The sequence below is a fragment of the Ornithodoros turicata genome, unplaced genomic scaffold, assembly GCF_037126465.1.
Source record: "Ornithodoros turicata isolate Travis unplaced genomic scaffold, ASM3712646v1 Chromosome44, whole genome shotgun sequence".
Classification (NCBI taxonomy): Eukaryota; Metazoa; Arthropoda; class Arachnida; order Ixodida; family Argasidae; genus Ornithodoros; species Ornithodoros turicata.
The window spans coordinates 1-24,620 of NW_026999374.1; the positions used below are offsets into that span (position 1 = coordinate 1).

The window sequence follows — 24,620 nt, forward strand, 5'->3', positions numbered from 1 at the left end:
GTGTCAAAAAGAAGGATGTGGGGTTACAGATAGGAAGAGGGACGTCTGCAGGGGGATCGGTCTGAGGACTAAGACCACTAGCAACGTTGCAAAAGTAATGATTAAATATGTTTGCAATATCTTTTGGACTGCTGGTTTTAACTCCATCCTGCGCGAGTAGGCACGCACCAGTTGCCGCTTTCTCTGTATTCCTTGACAGGACGCTATTTATGGTACGCCAAATAGCCTTGGGATCTCCAGAGGAGCTTTCCAGCCTGGACGAGACATATTTACGCTTTGCAAGCCGAAGGATGTCTCTTAGGATGTTATTATATCTCGTGTACCTGGCGCGGAGATCGCAATTCGTGGGGTTCAGCCGGGTTTTTTTGTACAGATTATTCTTGTGCTTAATGCTTTTCATGATTGCATTTGAAATCCAAGGCTGCCTACTGCGGAAGACTGGACGAGAACACCTTTGAAGGATATTAGAAAGCGTACCAAGAAAATAAGTAAATTTATCCTGGGCGGTACTAAAGCTGTCGAAGCACCAAGTTACTTGTGACAGGCAAGCTTCAACAGCATTGTAGTCCGTAAACGTATGGGGTGGAAGTAATTCTGTGAGACGTGCAAGTGGACGACCGCCAAGATAAATTACTTCGTGATCAGATATGTCGCAGGCTGCAGAACCATAGGCCAACTTCGGCTCATTTAAATTAGTGATCACATGGTCAAGTAAAGAACCCCTACTGTCATCAGAACAATGAAAGCGGGTTACAGTTGAAATTAATTGATTGAACCCACACGAACTAAGTACTTCAACATAAGAGGTAGACACATAATCTTTCTTCAGCAAATCAACATTGAAATCACCAACGATTACACAATTGAACTTAGAAAATGACAACATATGCAACAACTCTTCAAATGCACTTAGAAACGAATTGAAATCACCACTTGGTGACCTATAAACGACGCCGAAAATCAGTGGGCGGTGGGGGTAACAGCAAAGAGCAGTGGGACAAGTGGTAGTTTCCACAAATAGAGATTCAACCATAGGTGTGTTAATACATAAATCTCGTCGAACACTGTAACTAACGTTACTTTTAACGTACAGCGCTACGCCACCATAAGAGTCGTCTCGATGACAAAACTCAGCGTTGAATCCTTCAATGTCGAGGAATGGTTCATGAGCTTTCTTAGTCCATGTTTCAGACATTGCGAAAATTTTTAAGTCACTTTTTAAACCAGAAATAAATGCTTTTACGTCGTCTAAATGTCTGGGAAGGCTGCGAACATAAAGATGCATCGAAAAAGGATCAGAAAAAACAGCGTTAGATAAGTCATCTAATGAAAGGTAGGACATTACAGCAAACTCAAAGAAGTATTGGACGATGTACCGCTTCGCTCTACAGCGTCGTGAGGTCTTCAGTATGTGTTATCTGAATAGCCTTTGTTCCGTCTGCGCGTCGAACAAAGATGCGCCCGTTTCGCACCCAAACGAATTGCTCACGAAAGCTCAAAGCTTGCTTCGATGATCATGTGAATTTTGTGTCTCTTCGCAAAGAATGCATCCGCCTGCACTTTTTTCATCAAGTTTTCTTTCTCATTGTCTTCCACGAGCAAGATGACTTTTGATCCAGTGACACAGGATACTTTACTGAAAAGTTCAATGATCTTTCGGACGTCTTCGTTTGGATGGACGGATACTAGCACAAATGGACATTTGTAGTCTATTAACACATCCCGCAGAGTGGAGTCATATTGGTTCGCTTCGAAAAACAAGCATAACTTTCCCGTAGATTTCACAGCGTTGTGAACCATTATTTCGAGAAGCCTCAGTTCGGGACCCGTAAATACGTGAAGTGACCCCTCTTTCCATACACACTTCCTTAGCGGTTTCTCGAATTGCACTTTGAGATTGTCAGTTTTGAAAGCTTTGTTGAGTCTCACGTTTTCCTTTTCTGTCTGTGCTACGTCTATGGATGGGATTCAATTATGAATGTATTCCTGCATGTCCGGGATGACATGTTCCTCGAAAAACTTTAGTAGTTCCGGCACTTCCCGTTCCAGAACCCTATTTCCATCGTCACAACCATATTGGGCCAGTATGTGAGGGATCCGTACAATTAGCTCTTCTTCTTCGTTTCCGAAGAATGCTTGTTGGATAAGAAGATTCAGCTCTTCATTCCTTCGTTTTATGTCAGTCAGAATGGCTCCATATTGCTGTTCTCTCTCCGTATCCCCTCGGAAATAAGGCTTGCAATCATTATGATACACTAGGCGAAGTGCCATATGACATAACTCGTGAATGAGCGTCCCGCGGGTTACGGCTTCTTCAGTGCTGGCCCCGACGAAAACTCTTTGTTCATTGTAGAAAGCGAGACCGCGGTTGTGTGTACCCGAGCATCCCGTAGTCCGCTGAACGCTTTCACTCTCAAAGTCGAATAGTACGTCTAGATGCAGTGCTGTTGCAACCACTTTGAGAATAATCCTGTTTAATTCGTCACTGGAGAGGTGCTTGAACATCTTCTCCAATCGCTCATTGAAGTCATCACATCTGGTGACGCTCCGTGATTTGCTTTTCAGATAGTCGATGTAAGAGTCCACGCATTCTGTGGTGTAATATTGTTGTCGACGAATTTCAGCTCGTTCAAGGGGTGAGAGACGTTGGTAACACGATGATTCTCCTGTGTCCTTGAGTCGACATTCACGCGAGACTAGCAGACCATGGATGTGGAAAGCTTTCTCTTCAATAGCTTTGTAGCGAGCAGAGACATCTTCATCGGGGTCTAACCACAGTTTCAGGGCAGGCACAGCATCCAGGCACTTTAGAACACGGGTCTCATCTCTGTCCGCTATGGCTCGATGCATTTCCTTCCTGACCTCCTTCCATTCTTCTGACGTTTCCATGTTCAGATCCAATTCAGATGTTGAAGCCATCCTTCTCGAGATGAGACGACAAACTCCTGCAATTTTGAGGGGAAATTAGAAACGCGAGCGCATTCGTCGAAATAATTCGTCGAACACAGGCTGGCAATGTATGATAGTTGCATAACATGTTACACCTTACTCCTGTTGTAACAATCCAACAGAACGTAAAAATGCCTTCTTGGTGAGACTTATAATACATTGTTTTGTGTTGTTGAAACATAAATGAGATTGTTGTCGCGTTTAACAGCGAGTGGTGAGCGACACTTGATGCAAAAGCTACAGGACCCGGGGGTGAAAATTTATGACTAAAGCTAGGCCTCGAACACTTCTTTGACCATGATTAGTCCTGTGGCTGTGATGATACAGCACGTCAAAAATAAAAGGTATGAAAAGCTACAGATAAAAAGTTGCAGCAAAATTCACTCGATAATTTTTATTTTAGCAGGAAGTCGCTAAACTTTGGAACTGATAATGCAACAAGAATGGGGTTCATATAGTATGTCCTGCACTTGAGACGTTACAATCGGAAACTTATTCTGGGTATAGCAGTGAGTGGTGGAACAAAATGCAATGTCATATAGGAACATGAGAGAACTGATGTTCTGAGGCTGGAACAACATAGAGGGGACAATTACACACAAAGCCTCAAATTGCCTAAGAAATTAACGATGAAAGATGAAAGACACCGAAAAGGTTAGCCAGCTGTAGGACTCGAACCCACATCTTCTGGATTGGTAGAGCCCTGGACCGGCAATCCAGAAGATGTGGGTTTGAGTCCTACACCTAGCTAACCTTTTCAGTGACTTTCATCTTTCATTGTCATATAGGAATACAGTTTTCGAATGAGAATAGTAACCTGAATTTCAACCAGAGGAAATTCAGACCTAACACTGAAATAGATCAATATCAAGCGAAATCAAGTTATGGGAACGTGTGAATGACACTGCTCTCAAAGCATCCTTCGGAAGTGATTAATTAGTGAGAGTGATTAAATTAATAGGCTCGAAGGCAAGTATTTCTTCAGTTTGTACGGTGCCAATATAAGTTTTGCTCTTCGCTTTCTGAACAAATGTATGTGTGTTGTACAAATGACGGGCCTTACATGGGATTGTGGACGTTGACTTCATCAAAGAGATCGATTCACGACAACTAGGCTCACAGGGAGAGCCACACAAACCGTTCTTGTTTCTTTTAGTTCTCATGGACTTGCATACACACAAATTAATATACGCGTGCAAGCTGAGAGGACGACAGAAAGCAGCAGACAGTGAAGAGATCGCGATAATAAATAGAAAATAAAATAACCGTACAACAAAGCAAAGAGCCACGACAACATCTTGAACAACTTGGGCAGCACAACATGTGCAGGGTATCTAGAACAAGACAGACAGAAAAACAGTCTTATCAAAGAAGCACATGCATAGTGCGTTTTGAGTCGCGAAACATAAGTTCTTTCTTTGCAGATCGAGGAACTCACATTTAAGGCAGATTCACATGACTGTGTTTATGGCTGCGTGCAGTGTCTTACGTGTATCTACGTTCTATCCTGAAAGATGTTCCCTTGCAGCAATTCACTGTCAGCTTACGAAACTCGCAAGCGCAACCGTAAGCGCAGTAGAGTGAATCACCCTTTAGGATTGGTTGTCCGTACCCTACCTAACGAATCCACAGCGACCAATCAAAATCTTCTACCTGAGTGGAATTCTATCACTTTGAAATTCTAAATTACAATGGCATATGGCAAAATAGCAGTCTCACTTTTAATGCAACAAAGAGTAAAGCGATAGCAACCTTCGAGCTTCCGCGAAAATGCGGGGATAATTTTAAATTGAACGAAATTGTTTGCAGATGTGGTTGCAATGTAGGAGCGTTGCGGGTTATCGTGCTAGAGAGGGTCTGCGGGGTTTAGCGTGAAGAGAAACGGGCCATGAGTACCTTAGGTGTCCCACCCACATAACCATCTCGCATCGTATAGTTGGCCGATGTGAAAGCGAAGGAATCCCGAGCCCGCGATTGGTCCCCCAACGATAGTCCTTCCAATCACTAGAGGTTAGTGCGGGTAAGCAAATTTGACCCGGAAACCAGCAAGAATTTGATCTGGGCGACCCGCACCTGCAGTACTGTCTGTATACCCGCACTGGGACCCACAAGGGGAAGTGAGCGGTATATACCGCCAGCGCAAACGCCCGTTTCGTTTTCTTGTTGACCCTTTGGCTCAGCATGATGATGACGACGATGCGGGCATTCCTTCGGGATGCGTTCCTTCTGTTTGTTATTGACATCGGTGTTGAGGATTGAATATCCGACTGAATTACAATTTCCTGGAATTACAAGCAATTATTGTTTGGTAAGTACCGTAGGTATGTAAAGTACAGCTCATTCTTCCTGCGCACGGCGTTCAATTTCCCTCCTCGCCACCATACCTTTGGCAGCACATATCCGTTTTATGTGATGTCCGCACTGTTCTAGTAACATAACATCATGGAGACTTGATAGCTATCGTACAGTGCTGGACAAAAGTTTATGGAACGCGCGAGCGGCGTATTTTCTCTGGGCAGAGACACCCTAGCGGCGAGCGGAAGCGGGCGAGTCCACGCGTTGAGAGGGATGAAAGAGTGCGCTTGTGGCGACCCACCGTGGTAGTAGTGGTAACTTTGCTTTTGAGTGTAACGAACGCCAAAATGGCTTCGTTTTCGGTCTGCTGCACCGAGCGCGAGTGGAAGTCCCTCCGTATCGGAGAGATAACAGGGCGCTAAGATGAATTGAGGTGACAACGGGCTGCAGTGCCTAGCTCTTTTTCTTTTTTTACGCCTCAGCGTAATGCAGCTGACATGGCCTGCGCAGAGCCCGGACTTAAACATCATCGAAAACGTTTGGGGCAGCCTGCAGAATAGGATGAGCAAGAGACGGACGCCTACAAGGAGCAAGGACGCTTCCCTTCCTGTGCGTATGGCCCCAGTTCTTGCTGCGAAAGGGGGCCGACAAAGTATTGAGACAGTATCGTCTCCCCCTGCCTCTTTTTTTGTATGTGTGTTCAAGGGTATACGCTCTTTTCTTCTGTTTTAGTCTAAGAAAAAAAGGAAAAAGCTAGACACTGCCAGCCCGTTGTCACCTCAATTCATCTTAGCGCCCTGTTATCTCTCCGATAACGGGGAGACTTCCTTCCCGCGATAGCCACTCGCGCTCGGTGCAGTAGACCGAAAACGAAACCATTTTGGGGTTCGTTACACTCAAAAGCAAAGTTACCACTACTACCACAGTGGGTCGCCACAAGCGCACTCTTCCATCCCTCTGAACGGGTGGGCTCGCCCGCTTCCGCTGGCCGCTAGGGTGTCTCTGCCCAGAGAAAATACGTCGCTCGCGCGTTCCGTAAACTTTTGTCCAGCACTGTACAAACAAGTGAACCTTGTGATGGGAAAAGGCAAGCTTCAAAGGCATCGCATTAGTTTAAGTGCGTTCCCACCCCAACATGAATTAAGCCACGCGTTATCGCGGGCCATTTTCGTTCCTCGTCCACTTTACCGCTGTTTCTATTTTGAAACAACGGAAATTCTGAGCGTTGGCTACGTGTTTCGGGCGGCTTCAATCGTATGCCAGTAAAACTGCAATTCAACAGAGAGCCATATATGTCTGCATTAATAATCCAACTCGCCCGCCAGCACTTGCCTGCTGAAGTCTGGCACATGGATTTGCACAGCCAACGACATAGGGCACTGCAGAGTAGTGATGTCAGGTCCCCCAAACTCACCTCGGAAAAGTGTGCAACGAAGAAGGCCGCCACTAGATACCCCACTGTTGCCGTTCCGGATCACTTCAGCGCGCTAAGTTTAGCGGCAAAATGTTTTTGTTGTTTCTGCGAATGAATCTAGCCTTTATATGTCCAAATAAAACGCGTATAACAACTTTCGGTGTCGTGTTTCACTTTTTGGTCCCGTTTTTAAACGTGTTGAGCGATCGGAAGGATCTAGTGCACGGCTGCGTGCATCACATAGCGTACCTGTCGTACCAGGCGCCGCAGGCGCAGTCGTCCATTTCTCCTTCGGTGACTTGGCCTGGCTTGGACTGTGCTTCAACTGGATCTTTAGCGCGCTACAATCAAACGCAAGCCAACGTCTGGTAACAATGGGGTATCTAAGGGCGGCCTCCGGCATTGCACGCATCGGGATAGGAACAAATACATGGGAAAATGGCGACCTTGGGGGACCTGAGTGATGTGTTGTTCGCGGAGGAACAGTTCGGAATGAACGAATCCCGGGCACAAACTGAATGAATTCATTCACTATCGTCGATCGTACTCGTTCACCAGTTCACTTAGACGTCCCCGTTTTGTCAGGTTTCGCTGCGTTCGCCTTCTCAGTTCCAAGCAGGTCCCCCAAGGTCGCCATTTTCCCATGTATTTGTTCCTATCCCGATGCGTGCAATGCCGGAGGCCGCCCTTAGATACCCCATTGTTACCAGACGTTGGCTTGCGCGGATTGTAGCGCGCTAAAGATCCAGTTGAAGCATAACCCAAGCCAGGCCAAGTCACCGAAGGAGAAATGGACGACTGCAGCGCCTGCGGCGCCTGGTACGACAGGTACGCTATGTTATGCACGCAGCCGTGCACTAGATCCTTCCGATCGCTCAACACGTTTAAAAACGGGACCAAAAGTGAAACACGACAGAGAAAGTTGTTATACGCGTATTATTTGGACATGTAAAGACTACATTCATTCGCAGAAACAACAAAGACATTTTGCCGCTAAACTTAGCGCGCTGAAGTGATCCGGAACGGCAACAGTGGGGTATCTAGTGGCGGCCTTCTTCGTTGCACACTTTTCAGAGGTGAGTTTGGGGGACCTGGTTCCAAGTTTCTCCACTCTCCTCCAGTCGATGGTGCGCGTGTCGCCATCTATGTTCGCCGCCGTAAAGCAGTGTTGAACGCATGCGCAGTAGTTAGCCAGGCGAAGCTCAGCCAGAGGAGGCACAGTAAGCCGGTTTCGCCGCCGCGAAAATAGTGTCGCTGCTGGCATTTCCCGCCAAATTCCGGCTATTTACTTTCCATTGGCTCCGGTCCCTCACGTGACCTTTCTCGATCATGATTGGCTGAGGCTCATTTAACCGGTGGATTCGCCCGCGTTCGTTTCTCCGAGGCGCCGACCCGTCTGACCGTTGTGTAGCTGGCGTCTACGTATGTGAGCAGACGGTGATTTCGTTTCGTGGATTTCGAAGATGTTCGAGCCATGGAGGAACGCCTGAATGAAAGGTAAGCAGACAAACGTATGATGCATGTCAGTGATCAGACTTTTAATACTGTCGCCTAACTGTGTGCATGGAGGTACGCCTTGTCCCTTATTACATCACTTTCTGCCGGTTATCAGTCATGATCTAGTTGATGATTCTGCGTGGCGTTACGCGTTACTTGTTGCGTTTTGTTCCGCTATTTGAATGTGTCTGATGTTTAGTACACTGGTGTGCATGAAAAGGAAAACAGCGTGCATCGCGTACGCAGGGATCCTCGAATTTTGTCATTAGTCGACATTAGGCGCGTAACGATAGCATGTCTTACAGAGCGTATTCAGCCAATTAACGTTGCCTGTGCTCGGGTTTACCATATCGTTAACAGGTTCCTTTTTTTTTTCATTCAGACACCGACAGCTGTTCGTGGCCCTGCGATCCGCGAGCATGTGGCCCCTGTCACCAGAAAATTCGACAGTTGTGCTGGGATGAAGCGGATGGCTTCTGCGACTGCGATGGCTTCTCATCACGTGCTATATATGTGTATAATAATATATACTTTCACCAAACCGAAAAGGTTCCCTTAAGGATTGTATAATATGATAGTCACGCTTTCTGTCGCTCGGCACTATTTATTCTTTATTTATTCTGCAGTATTCTGTAATAATCGTGTAGATTTACTTGCATTCAAATGTTGCTTCTTGTTTATATGTTTACGGTGTCAATAAATTTGTACATGTGAATTCCTTCGTCTTCTGAATTTTCATTTTCTGCTTCCCGATAATATTAGCAGATGGCCTGGCGAAGCGCTCGGAACAGGGGGGGAGGGGAGATAATTCGAGTGAGAGGGTGTGGAAAGGGCACGCAGCGCACATGCGCAGTTCAATCAGCCAGCGCGCGCTTTTTGGCGCCGTTTTCCGGCTACTTTGTCGTGATTCGTTACTGATGATCACGTGGTCAAGGGGGCGGTGGTTTTCGTGGCGAAACTGTGGAAGCTACAGCTGCATCCACTGGCTCAGCGCGCGTGGCCCGAATATCTGATGTACTGATGGGCAAGTCAGTTCATTTTTGTGAACTAATTCATTTAGTTCAGTTCACTCCACTGAACTGTCTAAAAGAATAGTTCATTCGTTCACCTGTTCGCAATCACACAATCAAGTAATATAGTCCCAAACTTTAAAGGGACCGAAAAGTGAAAAATAACCCCCATATTTTTGCCCACTGTCGTGCACAACATCGTTGTTTGATAAGACACAGAAAGCGTTACTTCTCAATTCGGCATATTTTTTACGTATAAGTATTTTGAAGATTGCCGGAACATGGACGGTGCTGCCAGCGAACGGCGAAAAAGAGCAACTTGGGTTTCAGGTCCAGGGCTCCCAGGGATTGGCCAACCCTTACCAGGTGAGAGCTAATTTTGTAGAGAACGAAGCTGGCGCACATTATCTTACAGCTAAACACTATTTTAAAAATGACGCTCACTTCCATAGCTTTTACATTCATTCAGCTACTTCGCCGCTACGAGCTACGATCCGCCGCGCCATCTGCAAGGCCGTCGGTGTTATCGCGTTTATTGTTTACGTCGTGGGTGGTCGTGTTGGTCGCGCGAAGAGAAGTGAATGACATGTTCGTCGTGGTTGTGTCAATTATTCGAGAGACCTACATATGCCTGGTGTGGTTTTGGTGTTCGGGGATGCAAAAATCATGTTCGTTCACCATCGGCGGCAGGCGTTTCTACCACAAGATTCAACAGTAGAGTGCGCGAAAACGAATGTGGTTCAAAGCACTCGGTTATTAGATGTAGCAGTCGTGTGGTATGTGCTGAGTTCATTTTGCTGCCGATGACTACGAAGATGCCGTAGAAGGCGAATTGCGAAGACGTCCGAAGCACACTGATGCTCAGTACCCAGTGATTTTGCTTCACCGAGGTGACGAGTTCAACACAACGTCTTAGGTATGTACAGGCGTCACACACGTATAAGTTATAATATAGCGACGACGTATTCCATTTAACTTATGTTATCCTACTTGTCCCGTACTCAACTTTGTCAACATCAACAAATTTAATTTTAGGGGCCTTCCAGTGTTGAAGTGGCGCAAGACTGCTTCGTATGTGTGATCTAGGCACTCAAGTTGGCATGACAGAAATAACTGAAAGCAGGTATGCAAAGTCCACAGATGGAAGCACTAGATTTTTTACGTGTTGCAGACTTTGTGACTTTTTTTTTTGTCTTTGGACAGGTGCAGAACATTAGTATGACGTCAACAAGAGGAGAAGAAACCGATGAGAACTACTAGCTTGTTTGAAGGGTACGAGAATAGTTCCTGTTGAGATGGAGTTATGACTTTATGACCAAGGAACGCTAATTAATTTTCTAGAGATGCATCCTCTACACTTGAATACCCAGTGCAACAGCAAACGTTCATTGTCTTTGAAGCCGCAACTACTGGAATTGTTCAATGTGTGTCAGAGCTGCAGTGAGCCATGCAAGGTTACCACATCATATTGGTCCCAAAATTTGCAGAGTCCCCCTATCTCGGACGCAACTGTCATTTCTCTTTATTGCTCTTCCGATCCTACCTTCTCAGAAATGAATATGGTTCACCATACACTGCATGGGGCACTGCCTTTCTCTGCTCATGCTTTCGGTTTCTTGTTCTGTTGAATAAATCTTCACTTGAGTTTGCAGCCATTACGCTGTCTACTGTGTTTGCCCCTCATCTATATTGATGTGCTCTAACGGTATAGCACATCAACATCCCAACAACATTCCAAACAACCTTGCCTAGTCCTACTTTTGGGTGGAAACTACACGATGTGGTAACATCCACATATATAAAGTTTTAGTCTACGGAGATTTGCTGTTTTTGTACAACCTTCATTGTACATTTCTTTTGTCTCACTTAGCATGCCTGAAGAAATGTTCTGATCTTCATCAAGATGACAGGTCATTGTTTGATCTGCAGCATCATTTTTCCTGTAATCTTTTCACCAACAGAGAATGCAAAAGTGAACAAATGGTAAAATATAACTAGCTTGTTAAATTCAAAAGGGAAAGACAAAACTGTTTATACTTCTCTTGTTTATTTTGTTGTAGGTTTTACAACTGTACGTTCAAGTAAGTCAAAACATCAGAGGGCAGGAAGTCCTGCTCTATTTCCTAAATCCCTGGACAACAAAAAAGAAAGATATAGTTTGAATTGGGACAAAACGTTGCTTCTGCTCTTATATTATATTTCAATTAAATGTTGCGATGCATTTGTAGTGTACACTGAAGCCAGTTTCAATTTGCAGGGCTGTCAAAAGTACTTTACAAAAGTACATATCAATTACAGTAACAGAGAACTTATGCAATAAATTATTTAGCCATTTTGGAGTACTATGCACACCAATAATGCATTGTTAACTTTGAACCCAGATCAAGGGTTAATAATAGTTGAAGTCAGCCCTCAAGTCCTTCTTTACAAATGTTAGTTGGCGGCGTGATAATGAATCAGTTACAAGTACTCCGTTTAGCAAAACAGAGTTAATTAAGTGTTAAATCCCAATCTTGGTTCAATTATTAGTTGACATTTGGAAACGTGGTCACTAAGAAGTATACTAAAAGGTTATGAACACAATTCAGCTGAATGACACTGATGAAAATTGTCTTACTTACTCCTCACATATACAAGTGAGACATGAGTATAACCTACAAATACATCTATGCCCACAGGTTACTTAACCCTCCAGGTACAAACTAGTAATTATAATATGCTGTGACAGCAAAGAAAAAGCAATGAGAAAAACTTGCAGCAAACAAGAAATGAAAATGTGCTGACAACATTTCTACAGGTCAGCGCACTGATGGGCAAGCATCCCTAATAGCATGCATGACGCAGATCGAGATCCAGTGGAGTATTTTCTATTGTATTTTCACGCAGCACCCCATATCCTTGTGAATCGCCAACGGGTGGTATAACGGAATTTCCTGCAGAAATAAGGGTTTTCCGTCCAGTTTGCCGTTCAAGTAGCGCGTAAAGACCACATGGCGCTGCCGTGTACGTTGCCATGCTCTTCGGTTTCTCGGATGTATGCAAAAGACACTGGCAGTACTTCGGTGTCAAGGCACAGTATTTCGAAATATTCGTTAGTTCTGATGCAATCGTCTGTCTGCTTTTCACACGCATTCTCTACCTCTCGGCAGCAAAAAACCGTAGTATCCACCGTAGTATCCGTCGGTTTGCATTTCACACATGAACACCTGCACGACGGAAAAACAGCGCTTGTTTCGGCTTACACAAGTGCTTCTCCCTGATACATGGAAATTTCACAAAGCAGTCCATGTTCACGGCACGGTGAGCTACTGCTGAGGACGAACGTGACTCCGATTAATCTCTGGACGAGGAATCTTCTGCTGCGAAGAACACACTTTCCAGCACGCTAACGCACGAACAACAGTTCTGTGTGAGCGACAGTTCTCGAATGTGAAATTCATGCGCACTCATGTTCAAGAGGCTCGACATTCTCGACGTAGAAAGCGGTCACAAATGCAGACTGCCATTTTCGTTTCCGACGGATTAGTGCCCGGAAGTGCACGTATTACATGCGTTCTCGACAGATGGCGCGGGGTCATGCAATTGTTGACAGACTGCACGGTTTCCTACTAGGTCCCTGGACATGCAATTATGGAAAATTCGATTACAGAAAAACTACAGAGAATTCAGCGGAGTTCTTTGATATTCGAACTTTTGAAGGTTCAAGCTTTTCGCTGAACATAAAGTTTCGATAGGTTTATATTCACTTTTCAGTCCCTTTAAAGTGGCTCGACCAAGAGAGATACAACAAAATGATCTTGCAATTCAGTTTTCCAAAGGTTCGAGAACATCAACATAGCAAACGTAATCTTTTAGGTCGCTTTTTTATTTTGCTTTAATTTTCTACGTATATTTTTAACGAGAAAAGTATTGCACAGATCAATATGCAAGGTGCCGTCGTCGTTCAATGTTACAGTCGTGTATTTCTGATCACTTACGTCTGCTTGCTGCGAACTTGAGAACACAGAAGTGTGATAGAGTAACCGCAGTTTCAACTCATTTCATTCAAATGCATGAGAGAGCTTGAAGAAAAGTACAACGTCTAGCGTTGTGGAGGAAAAATTGGGAAGCTTGCAGTGTATTGCCGCAAAAAGCGTGCCCGCTCCAGGGTGTGCCAGTCACACAAGCAGTCAGCCAGAAGTCAGAACATAACGGCGCCACTAGCAGTCCACAATTGCGAGAAGGAGCTCAGAGCGATCTCAGCGCAATCAGTTCTAAATGATTTACTCTTGTTCAGAGTTCGCCGTTCATATAGTTCACTTGCCCACAGTACTTCAATCCATACGGCGTTCAAAGTCGCTCTGCTGGCTCTCCCTCCCCGCGCTTTTCCTTAAGCGCATGCGCCGTGGACGAGTAACAGTTCTGACAGGCGCTGCGAGTACTTCCAAACGACCCGCGGCATGGTTAGTTCTTTAGTTCATCCAGTTCTCTTCCTTCACACAGTCCACTCGAAGCTCTCCCTCCCCGCGCTTTTTCTTAAGCGCATGCGCTGTGGACTAGCACCTTCTCTGACGGCCAACGGCAGACCCTGCGAGTGCTTCAAAACGTCCCGCGGCATCGTTTAGTTCTTTAGTTCACCCAGTTCTCTTCCTTCACTAAGTCCACTTGAGGCTCTGCCTCGCCGCACCGCCCGCGCTCTTCCGTAAGCGCATGCGCTGTGGACGAGCAGCAGTTCTGACAGGCAACGGCAGGCTCTGCGAGTCCTTCGAAACGACTCGCGACGTCGTTTAGTTCTTTAGTTCATCCAGTTCTCTTCCTTCACACAGTCCACTTCAGCGCAGCGTCACAGCCACTCAAGGCCACAGCGTATGCGCCGTGGTCTCCCGCCCTTCTTCTTGCGCGCATGTGCTTTGTTAGCTTTACAAAACGTTCGTTAGATGGCGCAGATGTCACACTTGGAAGCGTATCAAAGCGTATGCGTTGTGGGTGTCGAGGCCCAATGAACTGAATTGAGGAACTAATGTTTTGGTTGTTGTTGAACTAGTTCGTTCAGTTCACCCGAATGACTAGTTCAGTTTGAAGGGTTCGTCCACGAACGACACATCACTAATCTGATGTGTTCGTTCAAATCAGTGAACATTAGAGACTCGTTCGAAAGATTCGTTTGCGAATCATTGACGTTAGTGGGTCATGTGACCATGCTCTACTAGTTTTCTATGCGGAGCCTCTACCGTAGCCACTGAGGCGCCAAATTCGAAGTAGGCAGGCACTAGGGGACTGGTTTAAGATGTCTAAGTACTGATCATTACTAAATACGTACATGAAAAACATGTACGCCATCTCACATACTAGCCAGAAAGGGTCTTTTCCGGTATACCTGACAAACAACTCGGAATTGTCGAGTGCAGTTCACCACCAGCGATACGTAGAGCGGATCATAAACAAGAAATCTTGAAATACATTTTTGATTCTGAATACTCGATACACCCATACGACGTCCGCCACAAAGCTCGGTATCAACGAGACATAGTGGACCAACGCTAAGATTCCAAAGGAGACCAGCAAGAACAACGCAATTGTACGCAGGGAGTCGCGGAGAACCGAAGAACCCATGAACCAGTGCGCCATTTGAGAGCAAACGATTCCGTTGCTCTTCGATTCAGCTCGAGAGTGAACGGTCCTCTCGTTCTCCTATTCCTTGGATTCAGTTGAGTTCTCTATCGTTCTTCGATCCCCGGCTTTGCTACTCGCCTTCAGTGCTCTCCGATTCATCCCAGATCGTGGGGCTTGGCCAATCACGAACCGGCATTGAGGTAAGAAACTAAGGAGATGCCCTAAGCGCCTCTCCCAATGCAAGCGAGCGTGCTGTGACCCGCGCATGGCATTGTGGTTAGTTGCCCACACACGTGACCCATAAACGTCACGGCAAGACGTCATAAAACATGGCGTCCTCCATGTCCGCGGCGTACCTTACCTGAATACAGAGACGAGCTGCGGCCGAATAACTTGTTTTCGCTTTCATAACATCTGTGGAGTTAGAAGCTATCACACCCGCTGAAACACAAGATAGATCATCTCAGTGTGGAAGCAATGGATCACTAAATCGCTAGAAAACGTACGTACGTCATCGTGACATTGCCTGGCTTCTCTGCTGTTTTGCTCAACTTTTGCTGTGTTTTATCACGCGGCGAATGTTGAAACACCCCATAACCTTCAAAGTATTGTGCGAATGGACTCCTTGGAGGTAAGAGGTTTCCTGATGATGAGATTTGCTAAACTTCCAAGTCTCCGCGCAGACCGCCATAACGCCTAAACATGTGGGGATCACGTGACTGGGCAACTAGATGGGCGTGGTATTGCCAGGACCCAGACAACCACGACAAAATTTATATGTCCAAACAATATCCAGAGATTGCCGAAGCCGGCATTCCATGTGAAGGCCCGCAAAGATATATCCAAAGAATGTTCGAAGATTGCCGAAGACGGCATTTCCGGTAGGATCCACAAAGATATGTCCAAAAAATGCACCGAGAACGCCGCGGTCGGGCCTTTCACTCCTGTGGGGGAAGGAAACGTCGAGGGGCAAGTGGTGGGGTTCGCGCTGGCGGTAGTCACATGACAATTTTCGAGCCGGAAGACGAACGGCGGTTGCCTGTTCGGCGACGAAGCCAAGTCAAGACGCAGTTCAGTCAGTTGAAATGGTTGAAAGCTGGTTGATGTGAAACGCGGGAGTGGACGCGGTTGTTGGACTGCTTTATTACGACGTAAAGGCAGAGGTTTCGTCTTTCGTGAAAGTAAGTATTCCGTACTATATCGTGTACATGACGCACAGATACAGAGCCTTAGAAAGCAAATGCAGTGTTTGTTTACATAAAGGCGTAACCACATTGTTCAGAGAGCCAATTTTTAAACAATCTTCTGCCGCTATAGGAATGCTAGCGAAGAAATACTGTGTCATTATGAGGTAGAGTCAGTGCGGGTTTACTGCTGGGTAATAACGTAGTAACTAACACAGTGATATTGCGTTCCGCAATTCAAGACAATGGGTGTGAATTGGAGACGCAGTATGAACGCAAACGCGGTTTCGCCTAGAGATAACACGACGCTTGCTGTTGTGTTGTTTGTGCGGCTACAACAGCAAATTAATTCTCAAATATACATCTCTTGTAGGCGTTTCTGGGTACGGTCCTTTATGCGATTGAACGCGATAGGTGTGAAATGGAGACGCACTATGAACGCACACACTATATATGCATGACCGCAAGCGCTGTTTCGTTTTCAGATCTCCAGTACACACTGACGCTTGTTGTGGCTTGTGTGGCTACAACAGGAAGTTAATTCTCAAATATACCTCTCTTGTAGACGTTTCTGGGTGCGGTCCTTACTGGAACAAGTGGCGACTGGCGTTAATAAGCGTAAGCATTGCCGTCTGTGCTTCCCATATGAACTTTTTCACAAATACCGAAATGCTTCATAGTTACATATGCTCTTATATTGACTGTGCAGCCTCATTCGTTACGGCGTCTCCTGCTGACCTCCTATGAAGCCAGTAGTGGTGGCATTGGATTGTCAGTAATATTTCTTAATGTTTTATTGTTATCGTTTGTTGGTATAATTTTCGCTTTAAGAACTTCCTGCTCCTTTCCGTCAGGATGTTAGAAAGCTAAGCAATAGCACGATTGTGCGAAATATTAAAAGTAGGTTGCATTCTCTTTTACACAATAATATCGCATCTGTATGAAACAGGTACGAAACTGCACAGGGATGGTTTTTGTAGTCGGTCTGTATAACAGTTTCGAGTACGGGCGCGAATTATAGCGTCACAGCGTATGATCGTTCAAGGCAGTTCTCCCTCCACTCAACACAGGTAGTTTTGCCTTTAGGTTTGCTTCAGTTTGACGTAATTTGGCAGGTGCCGTATTTCATGTGTGAAGAAACTGCAAGAAACGGTACCTGTGCAGCTTTCAGCACCTATGTGTTTAAAAATCGTATAAAAAAGACAACCCACATGTATACGTATGTACGGACATGCTTTAATTTTTTTCTTTTCATATCTCAGATGCGGTGAGGGGAAACAGAAGGCTCCGAGAAGTAAACGCTTTCGAGGTAGAGAGTGTCATCCAGTCATACCTCCGGCACGCAAACTGAGTGTAATTGAAAGTTGGACGTAGTAAATAAAATTTGCCAGAGCACTACACACTGACTCGATTCGGCTGGCTATTTTTTATTACACTCATCATTTGTCCTCATGTGTGTGCAAGTCTGCGTGGCGATCGAGAAATGCAGTGAAATGTACGAAACGCCTGGGACTTGTGCACCGTACAGTATATATGTAAAGTTCTGGAGCACTGTCTGGTAGTGCGGACACATCAAATAACGGTAGGTACATTAAGGGCCATTAACATCCACGTGACACATTCGCGGGATATTCCTGGGTATGTCCAAAGGGCTACCACTGGGACATGCATATGCCAACCCACGGACATTTCTGGAATGCAGGGGGGATATTGAATATCCATAGAGGAATATCCCTGGGCCGTTTGTGGGATGACGTTTTGTTGTCTGGGGAGCGACCGCTAGAGGGGTCCCACGGCCCTCCGATCGTATCGCCCTCTCCTTAGTTTCTTACCTCCATGCGAACCGGTAAGCTCTCAGTGTGGCCAATCGAGCTCGTGGCCTGTCATATTCAAGCTGCGGAGGAATGCCGACAGATGGCGCCTGCACCAGAATAGTTGAGTGTTGATTCATTCGACCGCCGGGAACGGCGGAAACACTACCTCGAGCGGGAAGTAAGGTCGATCGTGGGTGGCTTTCGATTCTTACGTTCTTACTAACAGGTCGCAGTGAGTCTCGCTGTTTCCCGTAGACTAAGTTCGTTCTTTTCGAAAGAAAAGCGCTGCACCGGTCCATCGCCAGTTCTTAAATACATGCGAGATCCATGGCAAAAAGAATGCGAGAGGGTTGCACTGCTTGAACTAGTTCAGGACCGGGGTGCAGGCGAAAAGAATGGACCTACTATGAAGGGGACCAAAAAGTAACTATGAAAGTGAATTTGCGTGACCAAAGAAAGCCCTGCCGAGAGGCGGAAGCAAGCGGAAAGTGGACTGAAGAAAATGTAAACTACGAGAGAATTACAGTGCGGCAGAATGAATTGTTTATTTTCTTCGTGACAGCCAGAGACGGTCCCATAAACATGCATTCGCTTATCGCAACATATGACCAATATGGCCGGCAGGTGACTGTCAGATCTAGCGCGGGAATGTGTTGTACGAACACCATCATGGAACACACTCGCCCACGAAACAGAACTCTGACTCAGTTACTGTCTACAACCCTGCACATAAGTAGATGCCGGTTCGCCGTTGAGATCAGTCACATGATGTTATGACGTCACGGAAAGATGAACGAAAGAACGAATATTTTGAACGGTTCAGTGAACCAAACTGAACTGAACGAACGAGTTCACCAAACTGGACTGTAGTGCCCATCACTACTGGTGAGCTCGCGTGTGACAGAGAGGGATCACTTAGTTGGCCATGGAGTGAGGGTAATGCGGGTATACCCGCATTACCCGTGGTCGCATTGCGGGTACACCCGCTACCTGCAGCGATCGCGAATTCCTACTCGCAGGCGCGCTCAGCTCTACCAATCACTTTCTTTCAAAGTAGGAATACTTAGCCTCAAAAAAAAGAAAAATAAAGAAGAAAATAAAAAAAATTATTTGCATCTGATGATTGAAAGTTGTTTCACAGCGGAAAGGCCAGCGCGCGAGAAGTCAATGTGTTGGCTGCCAGTCGAAATGGAAGCGACTCTGAACTCTTCGACGTCACCGCTTCGCTCGGGAGTGTGTCAGAGGGCTCGCACACGAAGAAGACTTATTTTTTCTTTCTTTTTCTTTTTTCTTTTTGTAACAGTATTCTGGCGTGCAGTACAATGCGTTCATGACAACGTGAAATGCATTATGAATGTGAACAAGAGACAATTGATGTTCTAAGGCTGGAACAACATAGGAGGGGCAAGTACATACAAAGCTCCGGTGACTTTTTCAGTGACTTTTCTGAACTTTGCAGTGACTTCCATCTTTCAGCATTATGAATGTGTTCCTACCCTTTTAAGTAATCTGTTCTACGTTCAAGATGTTTATCTAGCTTGAGATTATCCAGAACAGATTCCGGCGAACGCGTTCGTTTGTCAGTCGGTCGTTTCTGGTAAGTGGGAGGCTCTGACGGGACTTACCTTATTGCGCGTTACAACCGTGTGCAAGAATGTGACCTCCCTGGGAGCCCTCGCTGTGTTGGCACGTGTTGACGGGTGGTTGAACGAGTACTTGCTACGATAAAAAAAAAGAAAAGAAAACGTCAAGGAAATGCGGGCTATAGTCCCCGTCAACTATGTTTTCTGGCTGAATGCAATACCACACAATGGAGCGTATAATAGTATTCGAGTCTTACAAACCTTTTTCTTCAGTACTTCTTTCAAGCCCCAGGTAGATCACGTGTCAGTCTTTGCACCCTGCGCTCATCGTGCCCTGGCTCCGCCGAACACTTCAGTTACGATCGTCGTCGATGTTCCCACGCCGGTCCCATGGCTCACCTGCAATGTGCCATGTGACTTACGAGACATCCTCATGATGATCTTCTAAAAGCGATAAAACCCCGGTGCAGGGGACACAAAGAGACAACACAGACGAAGCACTGACTGACAAACAACTTCAGTGGCAGGGACACATCTTAAATACACCAACTGCACACCCGACCCCTAGTGGCAGCCAAGGCCGTCATGCTGTAATCACAAATTATCACAAAGTTATCAAAAAGATATCACGCAAACAAGGCACCAGGTAAACGCCCCCCCGAAACAGAATTCGCGTTAGTTATCAATGAATTGCTGGATTGTATCCGTTACCAACACGGAAGGCACGCTAATGCAACTATCTCCAGCCTGTTTTATCAACAAGGCTTCCTTATAAAGAAGAACACCTAACTTATGACTTTTAAACATCACTTTTGTGTTTTTGAACAGCGGCTCGCACCCGGAACAGGTTCTTAAGTGTTCCGCCAGCTTACCATACCCCTTTCCTCTCGAAGCTCTATGTTCCATCAGACGTACGTTAACACAGCGTTTAGTTTGACCACTATACTGGCATCCACAAGACAAAGGGAATTGAATAAACAACACCAACAGTGCAAGTCACAAAAGGATCTACGTGTTTTACATGACAACCCCCAGTTTTTGTCCGGTTAACCCTAGCCATCAGAGACCTGAGCCAATAACCTCTTTTGAAAACTACATCAACACCATGCCTACAGGCTACCTTTTTTAGGCGATGGGAGGCCTGATGAACATACGGGAAGAAAGGTGGCCTACCGGATTGCCTTGTAAGTTGCGTTGGGCCTTTTTTGCCATCCAATGCCCACCGGCGCAGATTATTACGTCTCTCCCGGGCCGAGTGTTACCATCAGTGTAGGATACATAGAAGAGCTGCATTTGCTTTTGCAGAGCTCGTGTGGGGAAGAGCCTTTCACGAAGTACAAGACTTTAAGTATCTGCTAGCACTCAACATGAAGGATTTAGAGGATAGGTGGTGCAACATGTTACGGAGTCGTCCTCGGTGGAAACGTTCTTCGGTGAAGAAGTGTCAAGTGGTACGAGGTGGGTGAAGTGTCCGTGTCACGGGAAAAGGGCCCCAAGTTTACTGTCCGTTCTAGTGTGTCCAAATGGGATTTGCTGGACATGGTGTATGAAGTCGGAAAATTGTTCGGAGAAGACCTAGATGAAGCTGTGTCTGCTGTTCAGGGACGTGAGAAGAGGTGCAACGTCGAACAGATCATAAAGACTTTGGTTAGTGAATTCAAAGGGCATGGGGTGTCTCTTCTTGAGGCTGACAAAATCGGGCAGTTTGTCCTACTAAGTCGCGATGAGTTTTCATGTAGGGAGAAGGCAGCCTTAGAAAAGAACTTTGTTCTTGTTAGGAATAGCCATGTTAAAGAGTGTAAGCGGAAGATTATAGAATTGTTTAGGAAGAATGATCGGGAGGGTTTGTGTAATGCAATCAGGAAGACAGTTTTTGGAAGTGTTTTATTTGGTCAAACTTCATAAGGAGGGATACCCTTTTCGGGTTGTTATTTCGGAAAGGCAAGGAGTGGTCAGTACCTTTTTATTGAAAGGTCTCAATGAGCTCAAGTGTGAAGACCCGTTTAGAATTACAAACTCCTGCGGTGTAATTGAAAAGTTAAGGTGCGTTGAAAGTAAGAAGGTTCGGTTTTTCTCTTTGGATGTTGTTGGTCTGTTCTACAGTTTGCCTTTGCATATCATTTCTGCGTGTGTACAGGAAGCAATATCTGTTGGGTTAGTGTCCTTCCAAAATACTGTGGGTGTATCAGCTAGTGTTTTCATGGATATTCTAGAATTGTATTTAGATTCTACTGTTGTGCAGGTGTCGGGTGGGGTTTTCCGACAACGGGATGGTGTGTGTATAGGATCAAAAATTGCTCCGGTACTTAGTGATTTGGTTTTGGCTAAGGTAGATAGGGCTGTTTCTGAGAACTTGCGGGGTGGGAGATTTGGGGTTGAATTTATTACTAGGTATGTTGATGACTTTCTGGTATGTGTGGGTATGGAAGGAGATGAATCGGGTATACAAGGTTTGTTTGTTGGAGAGGGTTTAGGTTTAAAGTTTACTGTGGAAAGGGAAGAAAATGGTAAAATTCAGTACTTGGATCTTCGGATTTCCTCTGATGGGATTGGAGTATGTTGGGAATATTGCCAGCGATGTAAAAAACCGTTAACGCCTTTTGACTCCAATAACTGTAAAAGCTGGAGTTGCAAAATCTTTGATAAAAAACGCTTTGGTGAGGTCGTGTGTTCATAAGGTGGGGTCGAGCTGCATGGAGCAGGTGACTAGGCTTGAGGACGCTGGATATCCAAGGAATCTAATCAGTGATGTCGTAAATAGGTTGGTAAAGGAACCTTGTGATTCTCACATGCGTTGTGAACAGAGAGATTGGAGGGGGGTTGGGGTGATCCCGTATGTTCATCAGGCCTCCCATCGCCTAAAAAAGGTAGCCTGTAGGCATGGTGTTGATGTAGTTTTCAAAAGAGGTTATTGGCTCAGGTCTCTGATGGCTAGGGTTAACCGGACAAAAACTGGGGGTTGTCATGTAAAACACGTAGATCCTTTTGTGACTTGCACTGTTGCTGTTGTTTATTCAATTCCCTTGTCTTGTGGGCGCCAGTATATTGGTCAAACTAAACGCTGTGTTAACGTACGTCTGATGGAACATAGAGCTTCGAGAGGAAAGGGGTATGGTAAGCTGGCGGAACACTTAAGAACCAGTTCCGGGTGCGAGCCGCTGTTCAAAAACACAAAAGTGATGTTTAAAAGTCATAAGTTAGGTGTTCTTCTTTATAAGGAAGCCTTGTTGATAAAACAGGCTGGAGATAGTTGCATTAGCGTGCCTTCCGTGTTGGTAACGGATACAATCCAGCAATTCATTGATAACTAACGCGAATTCTGTTTCGGGGGGGGGGGGGGGGGGGCGTTTACCTGGTGCCTTGTTTGCGTGATATCTTTTTGATAACTTTGTGATAATTTGTGATTACAGCATGACGGCCTTGGCTGCCACTAGGGGTCGGGTGTGCAGTTGGTGTATTTAAGATGTGTCCCTGCCATTAAAGTTGTTTGTCAGTCAGTGCTTCGTCTGTGTTGTCTCTTTGTGTCCCCTGCACCGGGGTTTTATCGCTTTTAGATGTACCACCAAACAGCCCGGTTTTTATCGCTTTTTGATGATCTTCCATGGTTACGGACGGGACATGACGTCACAAGTGTGGTGGAAACTGTGTTGTCAAAGATTCCATACAGGGCTTGCTGCATGCTTTCTAACAACAATTGGCTTTCATAAATTCATGCTGCGTTCTATTGAAGATCGCATCCACAACGTATTCATAAACTGTCCGTAGTCTGACTTTTAAATGGCATGTCAGTAATGTCCTTGAGGGTTAATTTCACCTACAGCAGGGCCCTACCGGTTTAACGTAACAAAAACTTTTCTGTCGAATAGAGGACCATCAATGGGAGCTATAGGTTTCAAAACTGCACAAATATAAAAATGTGTATTATAATATGTATCAATTAAGCTAGAAGGGAAAATATATATTGCAACGTCTCTGTGCCCTATGTGAGCAACACTTACACACAGTCACCTCACGGTCACTACGGGAGAGATATGGTTCGAGTGGGTACTTGACGTCATGCCTTGAAGGGTTCTTCTTGTCTTATCAGTTGTTTTTGCGCCTGCAGGCCACCCAAGATGACCTTTCCTAGCGAGGACATCATTAAACTTACACTTGATTTAACGAACTATGAGAAAAAAAGCCGACAGCAATTGTTCAGAGAGACACCACCAGACACGAGAAGGGATGGCAAGTGAGATTGTTCCCCACTGCGGATGTTACAGATCGCTTGAGACGATAAAAGGGCAATGATGGGCGAACTACGTAGATATTTAGGGATATTAGCATCAATGACGAACATTCGAATTAACCGTAACACACCCGCCGAAAAAGGAAAAAAAGGCAGACGGCACAAATAGGTGGGAATTCTGAGCGACCATCGGTAAGAGTGACGCTATATATTAATCCAAGGAGAAGCAAGGGCACGCTCCGCGGTGATCCCTGGGGGTTTTAAGTAACCACCTCCCGGACAAAGCGTACGTTATTTACTGTGACGATACAGATTAATACACTATGAGTAGCAGATGAGTTACAGGATCAGCGAAGATAAACGCAAGAAAATCACGCTTCTAAAAATACGCTATGCAGTTGTTAAAGAACAATTTACAGACACAGTGAGAACAGTAAAAAAAATCGGAACCACACAGTGAAACGCTACAACACAGCATAAATAATAGTGAAAGATATACGCATTGGGGATCTCACCTTACTCTGGACTTCCAGTGATGTTCACTTGAAGAGTTGGATATCCATCGGCAACCTGGCGGGGTCCGGAGGGACACTTACGGGATCCCGGCTTATGTGGAAGGCTGGTAAGGCGTTACCCGGCCCCCATAGCTCCCCCTCTTCGCGGCTCCGTCAGGCATCATAGTTGATACCCATTGGCCGAAGGACATTGCGTGCTCCGCTATTGGTTGGCAAAGTTTCAAAAGCGCATTCTTTCGCGGGCTGCCTGTCTGGCGGGCAGTTACGAGAAGAGAAGGGAGAGAAGTGGCAGCGGCGTCTCGACGATGTCAGTTGACAGCACAATATGACCGCATTGTTCAAAGAGAAGTCGCAGATTTGTTAGTGTGTCAGAGTAACTCAGCGCGTGTTGTGATGTTTCCCGACACAAGTATCCTAAGTACGAACAGTCTCTCGAGTTCAGAACTGGAATGCAGTGGTGAGCCGACGCCTGAGGAACACTTGTGAGCGCCGTCGCATTTTCAAATGCTGTCACAACGGAGTCAGGATTCGGTGTCCGT

General features: G+C 45.7%; 1 long non-coding RNA gene across 1 annotated transcript; it reads right to left on the reverse strand.

Moving 5' to 3' along the window:
• Nucleotides 1-4,214: 4,214 nt before the first annotated feature.
• LOC135374122 (uncharacterized) lies at nucleotides 4,215-24,387 on the reverse strand. Its single transcript, XR_010416767.1, has 4 exons — nucleotides 24,082-24,387; nucleotides 19,600-19,737; nucleotides 19,381-19,474; nucleotides 4,215-4,283 (listed from the first exon to the last, which is right to left on the reverse strand). It is a non-coding gene; the product is annotated as an uncharacterized LOC135374122 (long non-coding RNA).
• Between the last annotated feature and the right edge of the window lie 233 nt (nucleotides 24,388-24,620).